The sequence below is a fragment of the Peromyscus leucopus genome, chromosome 14, assembly GCF_004664715.2.
Source record: "Peromyscus leucopus breed LL Stock chromosome 14, UCI_PerLeu_2.1, whole genome shotgun sequence".
NCBI lineage: Eukaryota > Metazoa > Chordata > Mammalia > Rodentia > Cricetidae > Peromyscus > Peromyscus leucopus.
This window is the reverse complement of record NC_051075.1, coordinates 23,837,955-23,858,942: the sequence shown is the minus strand read 5'-3', so window position 1 is coordinate 23,858,942 and position 20,988 is coordinate 23,837,955. Positions and strand designations below refer to the sequence as shown.

At 43.1% G+C, this 20,988-nt stretch overlaps 1 non-coding gene across 1 annotated transcript; it reads right to left on the bottom strand.

The window, feature by feature from the left end:
• Positions 1 to 1,570: 1,570 nt before the first annotated feature.
• LOC114693414 lies at positions 1,571 to 1,734 on the bottom strand. The gene has a single exon (XR_003734538.1). It is a non-coding gene; the product is annotated as a U1 spliceosomal RNA (small nuclear RNA).
• Between the last annotated feature and the right edge of the window lie 19,254 nt (positions 1,735 to 20,988).

Genomic DNA, 20,988 nt, shown 5'->3' with positions numbered 1-20,988 from the left:
TGAGAAACTGCCTCTGTAAGATCGGCAATAAGTAGGAAAGCCCGAAGGGCATTTTTTCTTAATCACTGGTGAATGTGGGAATGCCCAGCCCCTTGTGGGCAGTGCCACCACTGGGCTGGTGGTCCCGGGTGCTAGAAGAAAGCAGGCTGAGCAGCAGGCAGGCTGTAAGGAGCAAGCCAGCAAGCAGCATCCTTCCTGGACTCCATGATGATGGATTTGTGATGCGAAACTGTAAGCTGCAATGAAGGTTTTTGGTTTGTTTTGCTTTTTTTTTTTTGAGACAAGGTTTCTCTGTGTGGCCCTGGCTGTCCTGGAATTACTCTGTAGGCCAGGCTGGCCTCAAACTCAGAGATCTGCCTGCTTCTGCCTCCTGAGTGCTGGCATCTTTTAAAGGCATGTGCCAAAGGCATCATATAATGTTTCCCAGTGAATTTCATTAAGGTTTTCTGTAGGTTGTGTGGTTTACCACTGGAAAACAATGTCTTCCCTCACAAAATATTGTGCTAAATAGTCATGCTGTCAAACTGCCTTCTAAATATATTTTATACCCCAAAACGTTTCTCTGCAGCACGTTGGTGTAATGGTTACTGCAGAGATCCACAACTGGTCAAAATGCTGAGAATAAGTAACTGTGAGTCTCAACTACAGATGAATGGTCTACACCAACCTCCCTCACCCAAGCAAGGTTCAGGGAACTCAGAAGAGGGCCAGAAGAATGTAAGGACTGACAGTGTGGGAGGAGAGCTGTGAAATGCTGTCCAGTGGACATGATGCAGCTGTTGTGCATATCACCTCACAGCAGCTGTGGTTAATTAAGAGCACTTGCTGCTCTTCCCGAGGACCTTGGTTCAATTCCTGGCACCCACATAGCTGCTCACAACGCTCTGTAACTAGAGTCTCAGGGGATCCGATGCCTTCTGGAACAGGAATACATGCAGGCAACACACACACACACACACACACACACACACACACACTTCCCACACCAGTATGAATCAGAATCTGGATCCCAACACTCAGAAAAATTCTAGGCAGCGAGTGGGTGAGGGGCGCTCCTGTTGGACCTAGAGAACCTTTAATGAATTGGGGTTGGCAGGATTTTCTCTTTTCACCACGTGAGTTTCAAATACTGAACTTTCAGCTTTAATGGGTTTTGGAAGGCAGAGGCACACGTGAGTTCCGTGCAGCCTGATTCACATTGAGAGTTCCTGGGCCCACAAGAACTGGCTTCTATTGGAAGGCCAGTACACGAAAGTAAGAGTACAGACAGTAAAAAGGAATACTAAAATACATAGACTACCACCATCGCTGGCGAAAACTTCTATAAAGACCACATCACAGGCCGGGCAGTGGTGGCGCACGCCTTTAATCCCAGCACTCGGGAGTTCGCGGCCAGCCTGGGATACCAAGTGAGTCCCAGGAAAGACACTAAAGCTACAATAAGAAACCCGGTCTCAAAAAAAGGCAAAACAAAAAAAACACTTCACAGGGGAAGTTTAGTACTAAACACCAACATCATAATGAGCCATTTCAGGAAGTAAAAGAAGCCTTCTTTTAGAAACCACAAAACCAGGGGAGAGCGCGAACGCAGTCCCCCACTACCACAAATTATGCAGTCGAGTTTCCCGCATTTGGGGAAATCGCAGGGGTCAGCACATCCGGAGTGCAATGGATAAGCCTCGCCCTGGGAAAACCACCTTCGTGATCATGGTATCTCCCCTGCCAGGTAAGTATGAGTTGCTCACCACGCACGCACGCTCTCCCTACACACGCGCGCCCCTTTAACACACGGTCACCCCGATCGCCACACCCAACCGACGCCCACGCCCTCCACACCCGTGGTGGTCTTCTCGCCCCCGCGGACATCACACTCACCCACACGGGATCGTCACCGCGCGGGACGCCGCCCTCTCAGCCCGCGGACCGGCAGCCACTGCGCGCCGCCTCGTCTGCATACGCCCCGCCCCCGCCCTGACGTCAGAGGCCCTGCTCCGAGCCCCCGCCCCGTGTGCGCCCAACGCTCAGATGCACCTCGCCGGGCCCTGGCGCTGAGCCTGGAGCGGGGCGCCGCGGACGGCCAGACCTCCGGACCGACCACTGACCACCGTCCGCGGGGGCCGTGTCGGGATCGCGCTTGCGTTTGCGGTCAGCTTCCAAGCTGGGGTGTTGACGCGAGCCTGGAGTTCCAGCGCTAGGACCCAGGGTTCAAAGCCATCCCCGGCTAGGTAGAGACAGACTGTGGGGCCAGCCTGGGCTACAGGGGGCCATGTCTCAAAGGGAAGAATAATAATTCACTCGCCAGGGCAGAGGGCTTAGTCCGTGTACCTGCTCGCTCTGCAAGCCTGAAGACCTCTGTTCTAGCCCCAGCGTCCGCAGGAGACTGCTTCCAGAAGGTTTGTCTCTCACCTCCGCACTCGTACGTGGGACTCTGGAGAACACATCCACTTATAGTAGAATAAAGTGGAAAAGACCCGTAATTAGATACTGATTGATTTAGTGACTTAAAGTTCTGCTTGGACTGCCTATTTGCCAAGCGTGACTTCACTTGCTACCTGAAACAGAGCGAGCTGGAGAAGTCGTTGAAACTGTTAAGAAAAGCTGTTAAGGTCGTTGCCCTTAACAACCGCTGACTGCGGGTATGCTTGGGGTAACTCTTGCTTCCTCGCCCGCCCCACCTCGTGTCGGTAGAGTGTAAAATGAGAGAGACTGCAAACCGGACCCGGCATTGAAGCCTCTTAGCAGCTGTCCTGGGTTCTGGTGACCTCTCCTCTGTCCGCTCTCCTCTCTCCCACTCTCACTGGTGTGTGTTGGGTGCTTATTCTAGAAAGATCCCTGCAGCACACCGGTGAAGCTTTCCTTCCCCCAAGTCTCTGCTTCTCCCCCACACCCAGTGCACCCTGTTGCACAGTCTCCACTCCCAAGGAGAGACCGGTGTCCTTCAGCTGTTCTGGTTAAAGGACAATTCTGGCGGGGTAGAAGTGTGTGGGAGTGGGGTGTGGCGCACGGCTTTAATTCCAACACTCAAGAGGCAGATTCAGGATGATCTCTGTAAATTCAAGTGCAGCCTGGTCTACACAGTGAGTTCCAGGACAGCCAGGACTACAAAGATAGACCCTGCGGAAAGAAAGAAAGAAAGAAAGAAAAAGAAAGAAAGAAAGAAGAGAAAGAAAGAAGAAAGAAAGAAAGAAAGAAAAAGAAAGAAAGAAAGAAAAAGAAAGAAAGAAAGAAAAAGAGAGAAAGAGAAAGAAAGAAGAAGAAAAAGAAAGAAAAAGAGAAAGAAAGGAAGGAAGGAAGGACGGAAAGAAATGAAGAAAGGATGAGAGAGACAAAAAAAGAAAGAAGAAAGAAAGATGGAAAGAAAGTGAGAAAGAAAGGAAGAAAGGGGGAAAGGGAAAGAGAGAGAGAAAGAGGGCAGGAGAGAGAAAGGGAAAGAGAGAAGAAAGGAAGAGAGAAAACAGAAAGAAAGAAAGAGAAAGGAAGGAAGGGGGAAAGAACAGCAGGCAAACTGGACAGTGTTACCCCTGTAGAGGTCTGCTCCTTCTTCCATTTCCGAGTTGCCTTGATCAATCTTGATCTAACAGAGACCACATGGACTCAATCCTACCGACTGAGAATAAGACCGCTACCACGGTTCAAAGCCTAATTTGAAGCAAGCTTTTAAATATTGGCCAGGCAGATGGGCTCTGTCCAGGTTCATACCCAGGTTCCTGGGAATGACCCAGAATCACAGGTCCAAGCATACATCCTGACGTACCTCCAGCCTGTGACCCCCGACCCACATGTGATCAAGCACATCTGGGGCAGATGGGTCAAACAAACTTGTTTAGGGGGGTGAAAAACCTGCGACTTGTTATCTCCGTAAACAACAGCCTCCAGCATTTCAGGAACCCGCTGTCCTTGGGCAAGGGGCTTGAGATCAGAGACATTTTTGTTTCATGGATCTCTAAGGCATAGTGATTAAAACTTAAAATGTGGGGCTGGAGAGACGGCTCAGGTGTTAAGAGCACTGGCTGTTCTTCCAAAGGTCCTGAGTTCAATTCCCAGCAGCCATATGGTGGCTCACAACCATCTGTAATGAGATCTGGCGCCCTCTTCTGGTGTGCAGGCATACATGAAGGCAGAACACTGTATACATAATAAATAAATCTTTTAAAAAAAAAAAAAACCTTAAAATGTGACTTTGGCTCTCACACTGTAACAGGCCCCAGACCTTAGTACAACTGACTCCATGATGGAGTCGTTCATGATGGTATGGTTCAGGCCATAAACCTCAGCACATACACAGCACCACCTGACAAAATGAAAACGAAGACCTAACCCATCGAAGTTCATCGTTCTGGGGAGGTCTCTAAATGCACTAATCTTGCTTTTTGGCTTCTGCAGTTCTGCTTCTGGCTAACTGTTCTTGTTAACTGAAGTACTGCACACCTTTACACCATTAAAGTAATATTCTGTAGCATAAAAAATGTAAGACATCTGTGCCTAGTTAAAATAATATTCTACAGCAGTTTATAAAAGACAGGATTTAAAAACAATGCTTGTCTAATGAGGTATTAAAGTTGGACATCCATGCGTTCATACACAGGAATGTACCTTGCACTGCCAGACAAACTTTTTAACTTAAGAGTTACCCAGAGGGCGGCGCACGCCTTTAATCCCAGCCCTCAGGAGGCAGAGGCAGGCAGATCTCTGTGAGTTCAAGGCCAGCCTGGGCTACAGAGTGAGTTCTAGGACAGGCACCAAAACTACACAGAGAAACCCTGTCAAAAAAAAAAAGTCACCCAGATAGTATTTTTTTTTAATTTAAAAAAAATTTTAAATTACTCTCATGATATTCATTAATTACACTCATGATATTAATTACATTTGTGGTATTGATTACATTCACAGTATTCATTCAAAAACTATATTTATGATATTCACTAATTACATTAATGTATTGATTTATTACATTCATGATATTATGTCCTGACACTACTGTTCATTCATGGGGTTTTTCCATCACACAAAACTGATTCTGTATTTAGGAACTCATTGCTCTATATTCCTTTCTTCTCCATCAAGATAATGTCTGATCTTTCTATCTCTATAAATTTGTATATTCTATATATTTCAAGTAATAAATTCTATAGTATTTGTCCTTTTTTAAAATGTAAAAACAGTTTAGGTACAACTGCAGGAGAAATAATACACAGATAGCTTGAACATAAAAACAGGTTATAATTCAAAAGTCCAAGTTTATTTGAAACTGGAAAATATTTTCTCTTTAGAAAATAGTAAAAATAACATTTCCCATTAAGTCCTTTTAAGCCAAATAATAGCTGAATTATAGATATAAATATTGATTAGAAGCGGGGCGGTGGTGGTGCACGCCTTTAATCCCAGCACTCAGGAGGCAGAGCCAGGTGGATCTTTGTGAGTTTGAGGCCAACCTGGTCTCCAAAGCGAGTTCCAGGAAAGGTGCAAGGCTACACAGAGAAACCCTGTCTCGAAAAACCATAAATAAATAAATAAATAAATAAATAAATAAATAAATAAATAAATATTGATTAGATTCTGGGATAGAGAAGAAATTTATCTTCATCTGTTCAGAGAGCTATGTTTTACTTAAGTTGTGAAAGTGAGATTCCTATTCATCTTCCCCTTCACTGATTTACAGCAGACATTTTTCTATAGGCTAATCCATAACCTAAAAAGATTTTAGCCTCCCCTCATGAAAGTACAGCCAGCATTTTCTTTCATCAGCTTGATAAGGTACAAATTCTTATCCTAATAGTGAAATGTTTCATTGAGGCTTGCCCAGTGATTGGGTAAACCCAAAACTTATTATAAGCCAGAGTCATCCTAGGGTCCCCCCTGCTATATAGCCTCCCTGGTTCTGTGGATTGCAGTCTGATTGTCCTTTGTTTTATATCTAGAATCCACTTATGAGTGAGAACATACCATGTTTGTCCTTCTGGGTTTGGGTTACCTCATTCAGGATGATATTTTCTAGTTCCATCCATTTGCCTGCAAATTTCATGCTGTCATTGTTTTTCTCTGCTGAGTAGTACTCCATTGTGTATATGTACCACATTTTCTTAATCCATTCTTCAGTTGACGGGCATCTAGGTTGTTTCCAGGTTCTGGCTATTACAAATAGTGCTGCTATGAACATAGTTGAGCATGTATCTTTATGGTATGAATCAGCATTCCTTGGGTATATGCCCAAGAGTGGGATGGCTGGGTCTTGAGGTAGTTCGATTCCTAATTTTCTGAGAAACCACCATACTGATTTCCACAGTGGTTTTACAAGTTTGCACTCCCACCAACAGTGGAGGAGTGTTCCCTTTGTTCCACATCCTCTCCAACATTGACTGTCATTGGTGTTTTTGATCATAGCCATTCTGACAGGTGTAAGGTGGTATCTCAGAGTCGTTTTGATTTGCATTTCCCTGATGATTAAGGATGTTGAGCATTTCTTTAAATGTCTTTCAGCCATTTGTGATTCTTCTTTTGAGAATTCTCTGTTTAGCTCTTTAGCCCATTTTTTTTTTCTTTTTTGGTTTTTCGAGACAGGGTTTCTCTGCATAGTTTTGCGCCTTTCCTGGAGCTTACTTGGTAGCCCAGGCTGGCCTCGAACTCACAGCGATCCGCCTGGCTCTGCCTCCCGAGTGCTGGGATTAAAGGTGTGAGCCACCACTGCCCGGCAGCCCATTTTTTTTTTTAATTGGATTATTCAGTATTTTGATGTCTAGTTTCTTGAGTTCTTTATATATTTTGGAGATCAGTCCTCTGTCAGATGTGGGGTTGGTGAAGGTCTTTTCCCATTCTGTAGGCTGTCTTTTTGTCTTATTGACCATGTCTTTTGCCCTACAAGAGCTTCTCAGTTTCAAGAGGTCCCATGTATTAATTGTTGCTCTCAGTGTCTGTGCTACTGGTGTTATATTTAGGAAGTGATCTCCTGTGCCAATGCGTTCAAGAGTACTTCCTACTTTCTCTTCTATCAAGTTCAGTGTAACTGGATTTATGTTGAGGTCTTTGATCCACTTGGATTTGAGTTTTGTGCATGGTGACAGATATGGATCTATTTGTAATCTTTTACATGTTGACGTCCAGTTATGCCAGCACCATTTGTTGAAGATACTTTCTTTTTCCCATTGTATAGTTTTGTCTTCTTTGTCAAAAATTAGGTGTTCATATGTGCGTGGATTAATGTCAGGGTGTTTAATTCAATTCCATTGTTCTGTATGTCAGTTTTTATGTCAGTACCAAGATGTTTTTATTATTATAGCTCTATAGTAGAGTTTGAGGTCAGGGATCGTGATGCCTCCAGAGGTTGCTTTATTGTACAGGATTCTTTCAGCTATTCTGGGTCTTTTGTTTTTCCATATGAAGTTGAGTATTGTTCTTTCCAAGTCTGTGAGGAATTGTGTTGGGATTTTGATGGGGATTGCAGTGAATCTGCAGATTGTTTTTGGTAAGATTGCCATTTTTATTATGTTAATCTTACCTATCCATGAGAATGGGAGATCTATTTTCTGATATCTTCAGTTTCTTTCTTTAGAGACTTAAAGTTCTTTTCAAACAGGTCCTTCACTTGTTTAGTTAGTGTTATCCCAAGGTATTTTATATTATTTGTGACTATTGTAAAGGGTGATGTTTCTCTGACTTCTTTCTCAGCCCTTTTATCATTTGTGTATAGGAGGGCTACTGATTTTGAGTTGATCTTGTATCCTGCCACTTTACTGAAGGAGTTTATCAGCTACAGGAGTTCCCTGGTAGAATTTTTGGGGTCACTTATGTATACTATCATATCATCTGCAAATAGTGAAAGCTTGAATTCTTCCTTGCCAATTTGTATCCCTTTGATCTCCTTTTGTTGTCTTATTGCTCTAGCTAGAACTTCAAGTACTATATTGAATAAGTATGGGGAGAGTGGACAGCCTTGTCTTGTTCCTGATTTTAGTGGTATCGCTTTGAGTTTCTCTCCATTTAATTTGATGTTTGCTGTTGGCTTGCTGTATAATGCCTTTATTATGTTTAGAAATGTTCCTTGTATTCCTGATCTTTCTAAGACCTTTATCATGAAGGGGTGTTGGATTTTGTCAAAGGCTTTTTCAGCATCTAAGGAGATGATCATGTGGTTTTTTTTCTTTCAGTTTGTTTATATTGACAGATTTTCATATGTTGAACCATTCTTGCATCCCTGGGATGAAGCCTACTTGGTCATGGTGGATAATTGTTTTGTTTTGTTTTGTTTTTTGAGACAGGGTTTCTTTGTATAGTTTTGCACCTTTCCTGGATCTCTCTCCGTAGACTAGGCTGGCCTCGAACTCACAAAAATCCACCTGCCTCTGCCTCCCAAGTGCTGGGATTAAAGGTGTGTGCCACTACCGCCCGGCAATTTTTTTTAATGTGTTCTTGGATTTGGTTTACCAATATTTTGTTGAGTGTTTTTGCATCAATGTTCATGAGAAAGATTGGTCTGTAATTCCCTGTTGCATTTTTGTGTGGTTTGGGTATCAGGGTAACTGTAGCCTCATAAAAAGAGTTTGGTAATGTTCCTTTTGTTTCTATTGTGTGGAACAATTTGAAGAGTATTGGAATTAGCTCTTCTTTGAAAATCTGGTAGAATTCTGCACTGAAACCATCTGGTCCCAAGCTTTTTTTTTGGTTGGGAAACTTTTAGTGACTGATTCTATTTCCTTAGGGGCTATTGATGTACTTAAATAGTTTATCTGGTCTTGATTAAACTTTGGTATGTGGTACCTATCCAGAAAACTGTTCATTTCTTCCAGATTTTCCAATTTTGTGGAGTACAGGTTTTTGAAGTATGACCTGATGATTCTCTGGTTTCCCTCGTTGTCTGTTGTTATGTCTCCCTTTCATTTCTGATTTTGTTAATTTAGATTCTCTCTCTCTCTCTCTCTCTCTCTCTCTCTCTCTCTCTCTCTCTCTCTTTCTCTGCCTTTTGGTTAATTTGGATAGGGGTTTGTCTATCTTGTTGATTTTTTCAAAGAACCAACTCTTTGTTTCATTGATTCTTTGTATTGTTCTCTTTGTTTCTATTTCATTGATTTCAGCCCCCAATTTGATAATTTACTGATGTCTATTCCTCCTGGGTGTTTGTTTCTTTTTGTTCTAGAGCTTCATGTGTTCTGTTCAGGTGTGCTGTTAAGTCATTAGTGTGAGATTTCTCCAACTTCTTTATGTGTGCATTTAGAGCTATGATTTTTTCCTCTTAGCACTGCTTTCATAGTGTCCCATAAGTTTGGGTATGTTGTACATTCATTTTTTTTCATTGAATTCTAGGAAATCTTTCTTTCTTTATTTCTTCCTTGACCCGTTGGTGTTTCAGGTGGGAATTATTCAGTTTTCATGAGAATGGAGGCTTTCTGTAATTTTTGTTGCTGAAGTCTAACTCTAAGGCATGGTGGTCCAATAAAATACAGGAGATTATTCCAATGTTTTTGTATCTGTTGAGATTGCTTTGTGACTGAGTATGTGGTCAATTTTTGAGAAGGCTCCATGAGAGAAGAAGGTATATTCTTTTGTGTTAGTGTGGAATGTTCTGTAGATGTCTATTAAGTCCATTTGAGACATAACATCTGTTAGGGCCTTTATTTCTCTGTTGAGTTTCAGTCTGGTAGAGCTGTTCATTGGTGAAAGTGGTGTGTTGAAATCTCCCACTACTAATGTGTGGGGTTTGATATGTGATTTAAGCTTTAGTAATGTTTCTTTTACAAATGTGGGTGTCTTTGTATTTGGGGCATAAATGCTCAGAATTGAGACTTCATCTTGGTGGATTTTCCCTGTGATAAATGTGTAATGTCCTTCCCAATCTCTTTTGATTGATTTTAGTTTGAACTTTATTTTATTAGATATTAGGATAGCTACACCAGCTTGATTCTTAAGTCCATTTGATTAGAAAGCCTTTTCCCAACCCTTTATTCTGAGGCAATGCCTGTCTTTGAAGTTGAGGTCTGTTTCTTGTATGCAGCAGCAGGATGGCTCCTGTTTTTGTATCCATTTTGTTAGCCTGTGCCTTTTTATAGGTGAGTTGAGACCATTAATATTGATGGATATTAATGATCAGTGATTGTTAGTTTCTGTTATTTGTGTGTGTGTGTGTGTGTGTGTGTGTGTGTGTGTGTGTGTGTGTGTGTGTGTGTTAGTGTTGTGTTTCCCTTCTTTGGTATTTGTTGATGTGGGATTATCTATTGCCTGAGTTTTCATAGGTGTGTTTAATTTCCTTAGGTTGGGTTTTTCCTTCTAGTGTTTTCTGTAGGGCTGGATTTGTGGATAGGTATTGTTTAAATCTGGTTTTATGATGGAATATTTTGTTTACTCCATCTATGGTGACTGAGAGTTTTGCTGGGTATAATAGTCTGGGTTGGCATCCATGGTCTCTTAGTGTCTGCATAACATTTGTTCAGGACCTTTTAGCTTTCATAGTCTCTATTGAGAAGTCTGGTGTTTTCTGATGGGTTTGCCTTTATATGTTATTTGGTCTTTTTCCTTTGTGGCTCTTAATATTTTTTCTTTGTTCTATATGTTTAGTGTTTTGATTATTATGTGGCAAGGGGACTTTTTTTTTGATCCATCCTATTTGGTGTTCTATAAGCTTCTTGTATCTTCATAGGTGTTTCTTTCTTTAGGTTAGGAAAGTTTTCTTTTTCTTTTCTTTTTTTTCTTTTTTTTTTCTTTTCTTTTCTTTTTTTTTTCTTTTGGTTTTTTTAGACAGGGTTTCTCTGTGTAGTTTTGGTGCCTGTCCTGGATCTCACTCTGTAGACCAGGCTGTCTCGAAGAGATCCACCTGCCTCTGCCTCCCGAGTGCTGGGATTAAAGGTATGCGCCGCCGCCGCCACCTGGCGGGAAAGTTTTCTTCTATGATTTTGTTGAATATATTTTCTGTGCCTTTAGGTTGGTATTATTCTACTTCTTCTATCCCTATTATTCTTAGGTTTGGTCTTTTCATGGTGTCCCAAAGTTCCTGGAGATTTTGTGTTATTACTTTTTTGACCTTAGTGTTTTCTTTGACTGATGAATCTGTTTTCTCTATTGTGTCTTCATCGTCAGAGATTCTCTGTTCCATCTCTTGCGTTCTGTTGGTTATGCTTGTTTCTGTAGTTCCTGATCGTTTAGTCAGATTTTCTATTTCCAGCATTCCCTCAGTTTGTGTCTTCTTTATTGTCTCGAGATTTCAATTTTCAAATCTTGAACTGTTTCCTTCATCTGTTTAATTGCTTTTTCTTGGCTTTCTTTGATTTCTTCCAATTTTTTGTTTTTTTTTTTTCTTTCTTCCATTTCTTTAAGGGAGTTTTTTCATTTCCTCTTTAAGGTCCTCTATCATCTTCTTAAAGTCATTTTTAGGATTGATTTCTCCTGCTTCTTCTGTGTTGGTATGTTCAGGTCTTGCAAGTGTAGAATCGCTAGGTTCTGATGGTGTCATAGGTCTTTATGTTGTTGCCTGTATTTTTGCCCTGGCGTCTACTCAATTCTTCCTCTGCTGGGTGTAGGTGGTGTCTGTGTCTGAAGGTGCCTCTCTTGTTCCAATTGATAGTCTTGGTCCACTGGGAGTTCTTGGTCAAATAGTGCTGTTGGGTTCTGTTTTTTCCAGGAGCAGCTTAGTCCAATCGGTGTTAGTGCATTGTCTCAGGGAGCAGTTGTTCCCAGTTGGTGCAGGGTGGGATTATGACTCTGGTGGTTGTTGGTTTTGCAGGCACTGGTTTTTTTTTTTTTTTTTTGGTGAGGGAGCAGGGAAAGGTAGCTGCCTGGTCCCTGGGGCTCTGATGGTTGGGGCCTAGGGGATAGAGACCTAGTCTGCCAGTCCAGAGATGGGGCCTTACCTGTTCCCAGTTGGCTTATGACTCTGGTGATTTGGTTTGGTGGCCGGATGGCTCCTTCTCTTGTGTTCTCAGGTCACATTTTGCTCACTGGCCAACTCCTCAGCTGATCGTGTTTCCTCAGACTGCAGGCTGCAGGCTTCTGAAACCTCTCCCAGATGGATCTCAGCTGAACAGGTTGATCAGTAGGGCAATCTCAGCAATGCCTCCAAGTTGTTGGGCTTCGTAGGATCGGCAGCTGGGCCCCGGGTCGGCCTCAGGCAGAATGCTCTCGTCATTCTGGTCATGTCCCACTATGCCGGCTCCCAATAGTATTGGTTTTAAAGACACAAAGGGGTCACAAAGCCGACTGGGATCTAGAAGGCAGGATATGCATGCTGCCAAGGGTGGGGCCAGAGTGTAGTGCGAGTTCTAATTGGTCTTAATAATAAAAACCCAGAGTCCCATATGGGGGTAAAGGCTGAAAGACCAGAGAGACAAAGGGGCAAGCCACAGCCACTTCTCACCTCACAGATTCCTCAGCCTGAAAGGGGGCCCAAGCTCCTGTCTCCTCCTGCCTTATATTCCTCTCTTGGCCCAGCCATATCACTTCCAGTCTCCACCTCCCAAGTGCTGGAATTAAAGGTGTGTGCCACCATGGCCTGGCCTCTATGGTTAACTAGTGGCTAGCTCTGCCCTCTGATCTTCAGATAAGCTTTGTTAGAGCACAAACAAAATATCACATTTCCCCTTTTTTGTCTAAAATAATAAAAAAGGTAATAACTGGGGGCTGGAGAGATGGCTCAGTGGTTAAGAGCACTGACTGCTCTTCCAAAGGTCCTGAGTTCAATTCCCAGCAACCACATGGTGGCTCAAAACCATCTGTATTGAGATCTGGCGCCCTCTTCTGGCCTGCAGTCATACATGCTGTATACATAATAAATAAATCTTTAAAAAAAAGGTAATAACTAATATAAGAAAAACTATATACAGTAAGTACAATAACATATGCAATATATATGGGTAATAAATCTATCAACAATGTCTAGTCCATAAACATTTGACAAATTCAGAGAAAATGCTCCATATCTATCCTATCTTGGTGAGTCCAAAATACCTAATTCACTTTCTATTCTAACTTGCATTACCAAAACTACCTTTTAATGTCTCTCAATCTTATACACTTTACATTTCTTTGGTGAATTTTTATTCTGAATCTGGCAACAAGGAAAACTATGGCTATAAAGTCTTCAACTCCACCAGACACCCAAGAAGGAAATAATATTACCTGAGTAAGCATATCTGACAGAGTTATCGGTGAAGCAGGATTTTCTGAAGGGCTGTCTTACTTTGTCTTGGCAAAGTTTGGCAGTCCTTCTTCTGTGTCCTGCTTGTCCCATTTGGACTGCATACTGTCAGAAGTCGAGGCAAGGGCATTTTCTTGCCCAATGACTAACTTTTTATAAGGAAAAGGGGCTGGCTAAAGAAACCAACCCTGACCCTGGTGCCCAGAATTAGGGAAAGATGGCTCAGATAAGGCCAGTGAAAGAAACACAGTTTGGCTCAGATCAGAGCCATCTCTGACGCTGGCAGCTGACTTGTGAAACCAACCAATCACAGAGTAGGACAGTAGCACCCGGGCCCTGGGGCCCAGGACCAGGGAAAGAAACACAGCCTGGGTTTGGGACCTGAACCAGAGAAAGAAACAGTTTATCCCCAAACCCAGAACCGAGGAAACATGCCCTGACTCTGAAACTAGTACCAAAGAAACCCTCTTGGTCCCTAGAATCAGAGTCAGTGAAAGAAATGTGCTCTGGCCTAGAAGCAGTGTCAAAAAGCCAGGAAAGGCCAGTGAAAGAAACACAGCTTGGCTCTGAAATCAGGGCCATCTCTGTCCCTAGCCCACAAAACTGGCCAATCCCTGGGCAGAAAATAAACTAACCAATCACTGGTTGACTCCACCCCCAAGACATCCTATATAAACCACCCTTCCTGGTCAGTTGTGGGCTGTTCTCTCCACCCTGGTAGAGGCAGCTACTCTCCTGGACTCGTCCTTCCCAAATAAATCTTTCTCAAAACAGTTTTGGGTGTGAAGATCTTCACTCACTGGCATAGAGAAGGACCTTGCTGAGACATCCCATAGTGGACAGAGCAAGGAGGAGCTGAATAGAAGATCTTTGCTGAGAAGTCCCTCAGTGGACAGAGCAAGGGAGAGCTGAAAAAGTAACACTTCTCTGTAGCCAGAGGAGATTGCTACACTTTTGCAGGGATTTCCCTTTTTGCAGGGTGAAGCAAAAGAAGCAACATCTTAGGCCAGAGAAGCAGAGCTCTGCTAGGAAGCCCCCTTAAGTGGGGGCTGAGCAAAGCTCAGCTGTAGTGGCTCTCCAGGAGAAGAGTAGGATTACTATATCCTGCAGGGAGATCATCCCTCCATCACACCAGGTATAGCCTGACTTTCCCTGAATAGTCAGGATACCCTTGACTGCTGAAGCAGTTCTGGGCCTGACTCTCCTGAGCAGTCAGAAAAACTTCCCCTCCAGGGCTGAGCTGTCTCTTTGCAGCTCCAGCCGTCAGAGCTGTCCTAAGCAGCTCCAGGTGTTGCCTGACTCCCCAAGTAGTCAGGATACCTTTCCCCAGTGTTGCAAAACTTACATTTTGGTGCTGAAACCTGGGACCAAACCTGCAGAATTGCAACAAACTTACTTACACTTTTGCCACAAAAAAAGTAAACTCCATATGGAGTTTCTTTGATGCCCATCATCTTCTCTGAAGTAGATTGGTGACACCAGGAGCAGACATGTCTCATTGTCATTAAAAAAAAACAAAAAAACCTATGTTATTCAGACATCTTAAATGCCATCTCTGAAATGTTTAAAGACCACCTGTCTACCTAAAATATATCTGTTTGACCTTGAAAACATACCTAACACGACAAATTCAATTGTAATAGGAGACTAACTACTAACCTGCATTTCTTTATTATCCTAAATAGTTTGTAATAATTTTTTTTTTTTTGGTTTTTTCGAGACAGGGTTTCTCTGTGTAGCTTTGCGCCTCTCCTGGGACTCACTTGGTAGTCCAGGCTGGCCTCGAACTCACAGAGATCCACCTGACTCTGCCTCCCGAGTGCTGGGATTAAAGGCGTGCGCCACCACCGCCCGGCATAATAATAACTTTCAAGGACTAACAATTTGTATTACATTGTTAAATGAGATGTATAGGTACAATACCTTGAACAGGATTAGAAATGTATCTGCAGTATGTTCTAACAAAAATAATCTCAACTTAGTATCAATATACAAAGATCCATATCAATATAAAATATTTAAAACAGGGCTGGAGAGATGGCTAAGAGGATAAGAGCACTGCTTGCTCTTCCAAAGGTCCTGAGTTCAATTCCCAGCAACCACATGGTGGCTCACAACCATCTGTAGTGAGATTTGGTGCCCTCTTCTGGCCTGCAGGGATATATGCAGACAGAACACTGTATACATAATAAATAAATCTTTAAAAAAATATTTAAAACAGGTAGTTGCCTTTTAACCTATCATTACTACACACCCCCTGTTTTTCTTTTCTTAGTAGACTCAATAATCTACCCATTATTTTATCATTTCCATATCCTGCTTTTTCTTTTCTTTTTTCAAAACAAGAACCCTGAATCTAATCTCCTTTGTTCAGCTTATTTTTTAACCATTACCAATAACAACTTGTAACCAACCATGCTAAACAATGACAAATATCCATAACTCACTGAAAGACTGAAAATCACCTGCCCCACCTCTTGGGAATGAATGTAGGTGTCATGTTCTTAAAATTACTTCCTGCTGTCTGGGGGTGATGGCATCTTTACGGGATCCTGAAAAGAAAAATTTGGGTTAATTGTCAAGTCCTGGGAGAGGTAGCTGTATCATTTGTTGTCCAGTCTCTGCTTAATGGGAAGAGCAGGGCTTGTCTCAAGTCCTTGCTCAAGTAGTCTGTGAGGCTGGATCATCTTAGCTAGCCATCTTGAAATTGTCCTGAGCATTTTGTAGTCCAAAGCCAATCTTTGGGTGGTGTTTATCACATTAGTGGCATTATCATAGTCCATGTGGAATTATTGTTGTGGGACCCCATCATCTCTTTGGAGACTTTAAAGGTCACTGTTAGGTGTGGTCATGACTCATTGCAGAAAACTTAAACATTTTAAATATCATATGTAGCAGATCTCAAAAAGATTAAAGGATCAATATTTGTTATGTACATCCAGAGTACAAAAACTTAATTTCTAGTTACCTGAAAAAGACTCAAACCTGAAATCATGTACAGGAAATTAGATGAAGCCTTTTTCTAGAATTAGTTAGTACTCTATATGACCACTAATATCATGAGAAAAAGTTTAAAAGATATGTTAATCTTGTAAATTTTGACATATTTGTACCTAAAGAGAAGCTATAAAGAACCAAAATAAAACCAAAGAATTATGAGGTCAGTAGCAATAGAATAGTCCCTAAATTTTTGTTTTTCTTCTGTCTTATATGAGGTTGCTCTTCTGATATGAGACACAGATTTTGGATTTCACTTTAACAAGCATGTTGTGGTTTAGAGAAGGAGAGAGCCACACTACAACTCCAAAGCCAGCTTTAATTTTCAATTGAACTTTGTCTACTAAAAGACCATTTGCATTATATGTCTGTAGAGAACAGCAGAAACAAACATTTGGGAAGATGTGAAATTTTATCCTGTTGGAGATGTGATATATAAATAGGCCAATTTACTTCTTTTCTTGGGTTATTTTTTTCGGATGATTTGTCCTTTTTCTTCAGATGTCTCATTTGTCCAATTGTCTTCAGATTCCTTAGTTTGATGCCTTCATTCTCCTGGAAAGACAAAAACAAAACCCTGCCCCAACTCTAATTTGGCTAGTTATATCTGATCAGATGAAAAGCATTTGTTGGTCTTATAAGTTAGTGTACATTGAATGGTCACACTGGTTGATGAACTATCACTTCTTCTAATTAAGAGGTCTCTCTTGTTCAAACCTAATCTTTATCAATTTTTATGGTATCCATAGCTTTTCTTTTTTTTTTTTTTTTTTTTGGTTTTTCGAGACAGGGTTTCTCTGTGTAGCTTTGCGCCTTTCCTGGAACTCACTTGGTAGCCCAGGCCGGCCTCGAACTCACAAAGATCCGCCTGCCTCTGCCTCCCGAGTACTGGGATTAAAGGCGTGCGCCACCACCGCCCGGCTCCATAGCTTTTCTTATCCTGTGGAATCAAAAGCAAAACCTCTGTTCCAACCTAACACATATCCTGGTTTCTATTCTGAAGTCAGCACATCTTTAAAGTATATAGGCTGATTTAATTCTGTAGGTTTTTTCCTATTATCCAATGTCTCTCCACAACTGTTGTTCTTTTCTCATTAGCATTTAAAAATGTTAATTAGCTAATAATTAGCATTCACAGTTAATAAATCATTATGCAATCTATTTCTGGGGGTCTTTATTACCCCTTCCAGTTTATTTAGCATAGCCTTTAGAGTTTGATTTGATCTTTCTATAACTGTGTGCCCTGTAGGATTGTGTGATATACCTGGAATATGCTTTATATAATAAGCAATATACCAGAAACATATGCTTGACCTTTGTCAGTCTTAATTTGTACAAGTATACCCATGATGGTCATAACTTCTAGAAAATTTGTGATTACAGAATCAGCCTTTTCAGAATTCAAAGCAGTTTTGAAAGCCCATTGAAATTCTGCATAGGTATCAATGGTGTGGTGTACATATTTTGATTTTCCACAATCTACAAAATGAAACATATCCATCTGCGAGTGCATTCCTTTGAGTACCCTTTGAGTTACTTACTGCAGGTAGTGGAGTTTGGTTGTTCAAAGAACAAATAGAGACCAAGTGGTGGTGGTGTACACTTTAAATCCCAGCACTCAGGAGGCAGAGGCAGGTGGATCTCTGTGAGTTTAAGGCCAGGCTAGTCTACACAGCGAGTTCCAGGATAGGCTCCAAGGTTACACAGAGGAAATCTGTCTCAAAGAACAAAATAAAAAAACAAACAAAAAACCAGCAACAGCAGCAGCAGCAACAAAAACCCAGTAGGACATTTCCTTATCATAATTTCCTTGGCTAATTGCCAAATGATGGAAAAATCTTTTTTCAAACCTTTGCTATTGGCATGATGTTTTTAATGAAATTCTGAGGCCCCTAGACATTTCCTATCAATAGTTGATCAATTTCTTCATTACATTGTGTTAGAGGGCATGGAGACCCAAATGGGATTGGATGTGTGTTATATTTATATGGGATGATTCCTATTCCTGATTATTTCTTATAACTGAATAAATAGCAAAGTTAATTCTGACACATCAGGAATAAATTCAGCAGTTTCAATGTGTAAAACAACTCTTTCTGTATACTGAGTGTCAGTAACTATGTTAAGAGATTCTGTAATCTGACCTTTGGACAGAATCATAAGGGCTTTGTACAACTTTACTTAAATTTTGATTTGTAACCTGCCTTTGTTTGTTTGTTTGTTTGCATCTGTATAAAATGTAGGGTCTCCAGAAATTGGTGTTCCCTGTACAATCTGAGGAAGAATCCAATTAGTTCTCTTTATAAATTTAACTCTCCTCCTTTTGGGATATTTCTTGTTAATCTCTCCCAAAAATTACTGCAAGCTCTTTGATATAATTGTCATAATTTGTCAATTTCATCTTTAGTAGAAGATACTACAATTTCTGCTGGATCTATTCCTGCTAGTTGATGAAGTTTCAATTTTCCTTTTAGAATCATCTCAGAGACCTTTCCCACATAAGTTTTTAATTTCTTATTCTGCTTATGTGGTAAAAAGATCCATTCTAAGATAATATCTTCCCTCTATATTAATATTCTGGTATAAGAATCCTTCTTTTCTTCCTTCCTTCTTTCCTTCCTTCCTGCCCTGCCTCCCTCTCTCTCTCTTTCCGTCTCTTTCTTTCTTTCTTTCTTTCTTTCTTTCTTTCTTTCTTTCTTTCTTTCTTTCTTTCTTTCTTTCTTTCCTTCCTTCCTTCCTTCCTTCCTTCCTTCCTTCCTTCCTTCCTTCCTTCCTTCCTTTCTTTCTTTCTTTTTCTTTCTTTCTCACTCTCTTTCCATCTTTCTCTTTCTTCTTTCTTCCTCCCTCCCTCCCTCCCTCCCTCCCTCCCTTCCTCCCTCTTTCTTTCTTTCTCAAGGCAGGGTCTATCTTTGTAGTCCTGGCTGTCCTGGAACTCACTGTGTAGACCAGGCTGCACTTGAATTTACAGAGACCATCCTGGCGCTGCCTCTTCGGTGCTGGAATTAAAGGCGTGCGCCACAACTCACCCTCTCCCCCTGCCGGCCACACCCCACCCCCACCCACTTCTAGAATTGTCCTTTAACCAGAACAACTGAAGGACACCGGTCTCTCCTTGGGAGTGGAGACTGTGCAACAGGGTGCACTGGGTGTGGGGGAGAAGCAGAGACTTGGGGGAAGGAAAGCTTCACCGGTGTGCTGCGGGATCTTTCTAGAATAAGCACCCAACACACACCAGTGAGAGTGGGAGAGAGGAGAGCGGACAGAGGAGAGGTCACCAGAACCCAGGACAGCTGCTAAGAGGCTTCGATGCCGGGTCCGGTTTGCAGTCTCTCTCATTTTACACTCTACCGACACGAGGTGGGGCGGGCGAGGAAGCAAGAGTTACCCCAAGCATACCCGCAGTCAGCGGTTGTTAAGGGCAACGACCTTAACAGCTTTTCTTAACAGTTTCAACGACTTCTCCAGCTCGCTCTGTTTCAGGTAGCAAGTGAAGTCACGCTTGGCAAATAGTCCAAGCAGAACTTTAAATAAGTCACTAAATCAATCAGTATCTAATTACGGGTCTTTTCCACTTTATTCTCCTTTAAGTGGATGTATTCTCCAGAGTCCCCAGTCCGAACGTTGGGTCTCCTGACAGGAAGGCGTTCCGTTCTGTTTTGGTTTGTTTTGTTTTTTCGAGACAAGGTTTCTCCGTGTAACAGCCCTGGCTGTCCTGGAACTCAGTCTGTCGCCCAGGCTGGCCTCGAACTCACAGAGATCCGCCTGCCTCTGCCTCCCGAGTGCTGGGATTGAAGGCGTGCGCCGCCACCGCCCCCTAGAAGGTGTTCTCGTCCTTACGCGGAGCTGGGAGGTTCGCAGCTCCTCTAAGGTTTTCGGGTCTGTAAGCCCTCAGCCTCAAACTCAGGAAGGAGACAAGTAACGGAATGTCTTTTCTTTTTCCTTAGTAGACAGGATCTGATTGTGTGGTCCTGGCTGGCCTAGACCTCGAGACACAGACAAGTTAGGGCCTCTCTGCCTCGCCTCCTGGCCCCTGCCTCTGCCTCTGGAATGCGGAGGTTAAAAGCGTGCAACCCAAACACCCAGCAGCAACTGAATTAAAACAAAAGACAATTTATTGTTTGGGGGCTCTTTTTTCCCCCGTGTGTTTTGTTTTTACCGCGCACGTACGAGTGCGGAGGTGAGAGACAAACCTCCTGGAAGCAGTCTCCTGCGGACGCTGGGGCTAGAACAGAGGTCTTCAGGCTTGCAGAGCGAGCAGGTACACGGACTAAGCCCTCTGCCCCGGCGAGTGAATTATTATTCTTCCCTTTGAGACATGGCCCCCTGTAGCCCAGGCTGGCCCCACAGTCTGTCTCTACCTAGCCCGGGATGGCTTTGAACCCTGGGTCCTAGCGCTGGAACTCCAGGCTCGCGTCCACACTCCATCCACACCCCGGCTTGTCACGTTTCTGGAAGCTGACCGCAAACGCAAGCGCGATCCCGACACGACCCCCGCGGACGGTGTCTAAAGGGTGGTCAGTGGTCGGTCCGGAGGTCTGGCCGTCCGCGGCGCCCCGCTCCAGGCTCAGCGCCAGGGCCCGGCGGGGAGCGTCCGAGCGTTGGGCGCACACGGGGCGGGGGCTCGGAGCAGGGCCTCTGACGTCAGGGCGGGGGCGGGGCTATGCAGACGAGGTGGCGCGCAGTGGCTGCCGGTCCGCGAGCTCGGAGGGCGGCGTCCCGCGCGGTGACGATCCCGTGTGGGTGAGTGTGACGTCCGCGGGGGCGAGAAGACCGCGACGGGTGTGGAGGGCGTGGGCGTCGGTTGGGTGTGGCGGTCGAGGTGACCGTGCGTTAAAGGGGCGCGCGTGTGTAGGGAGAGCGTGCGTGCGGTGAGAACA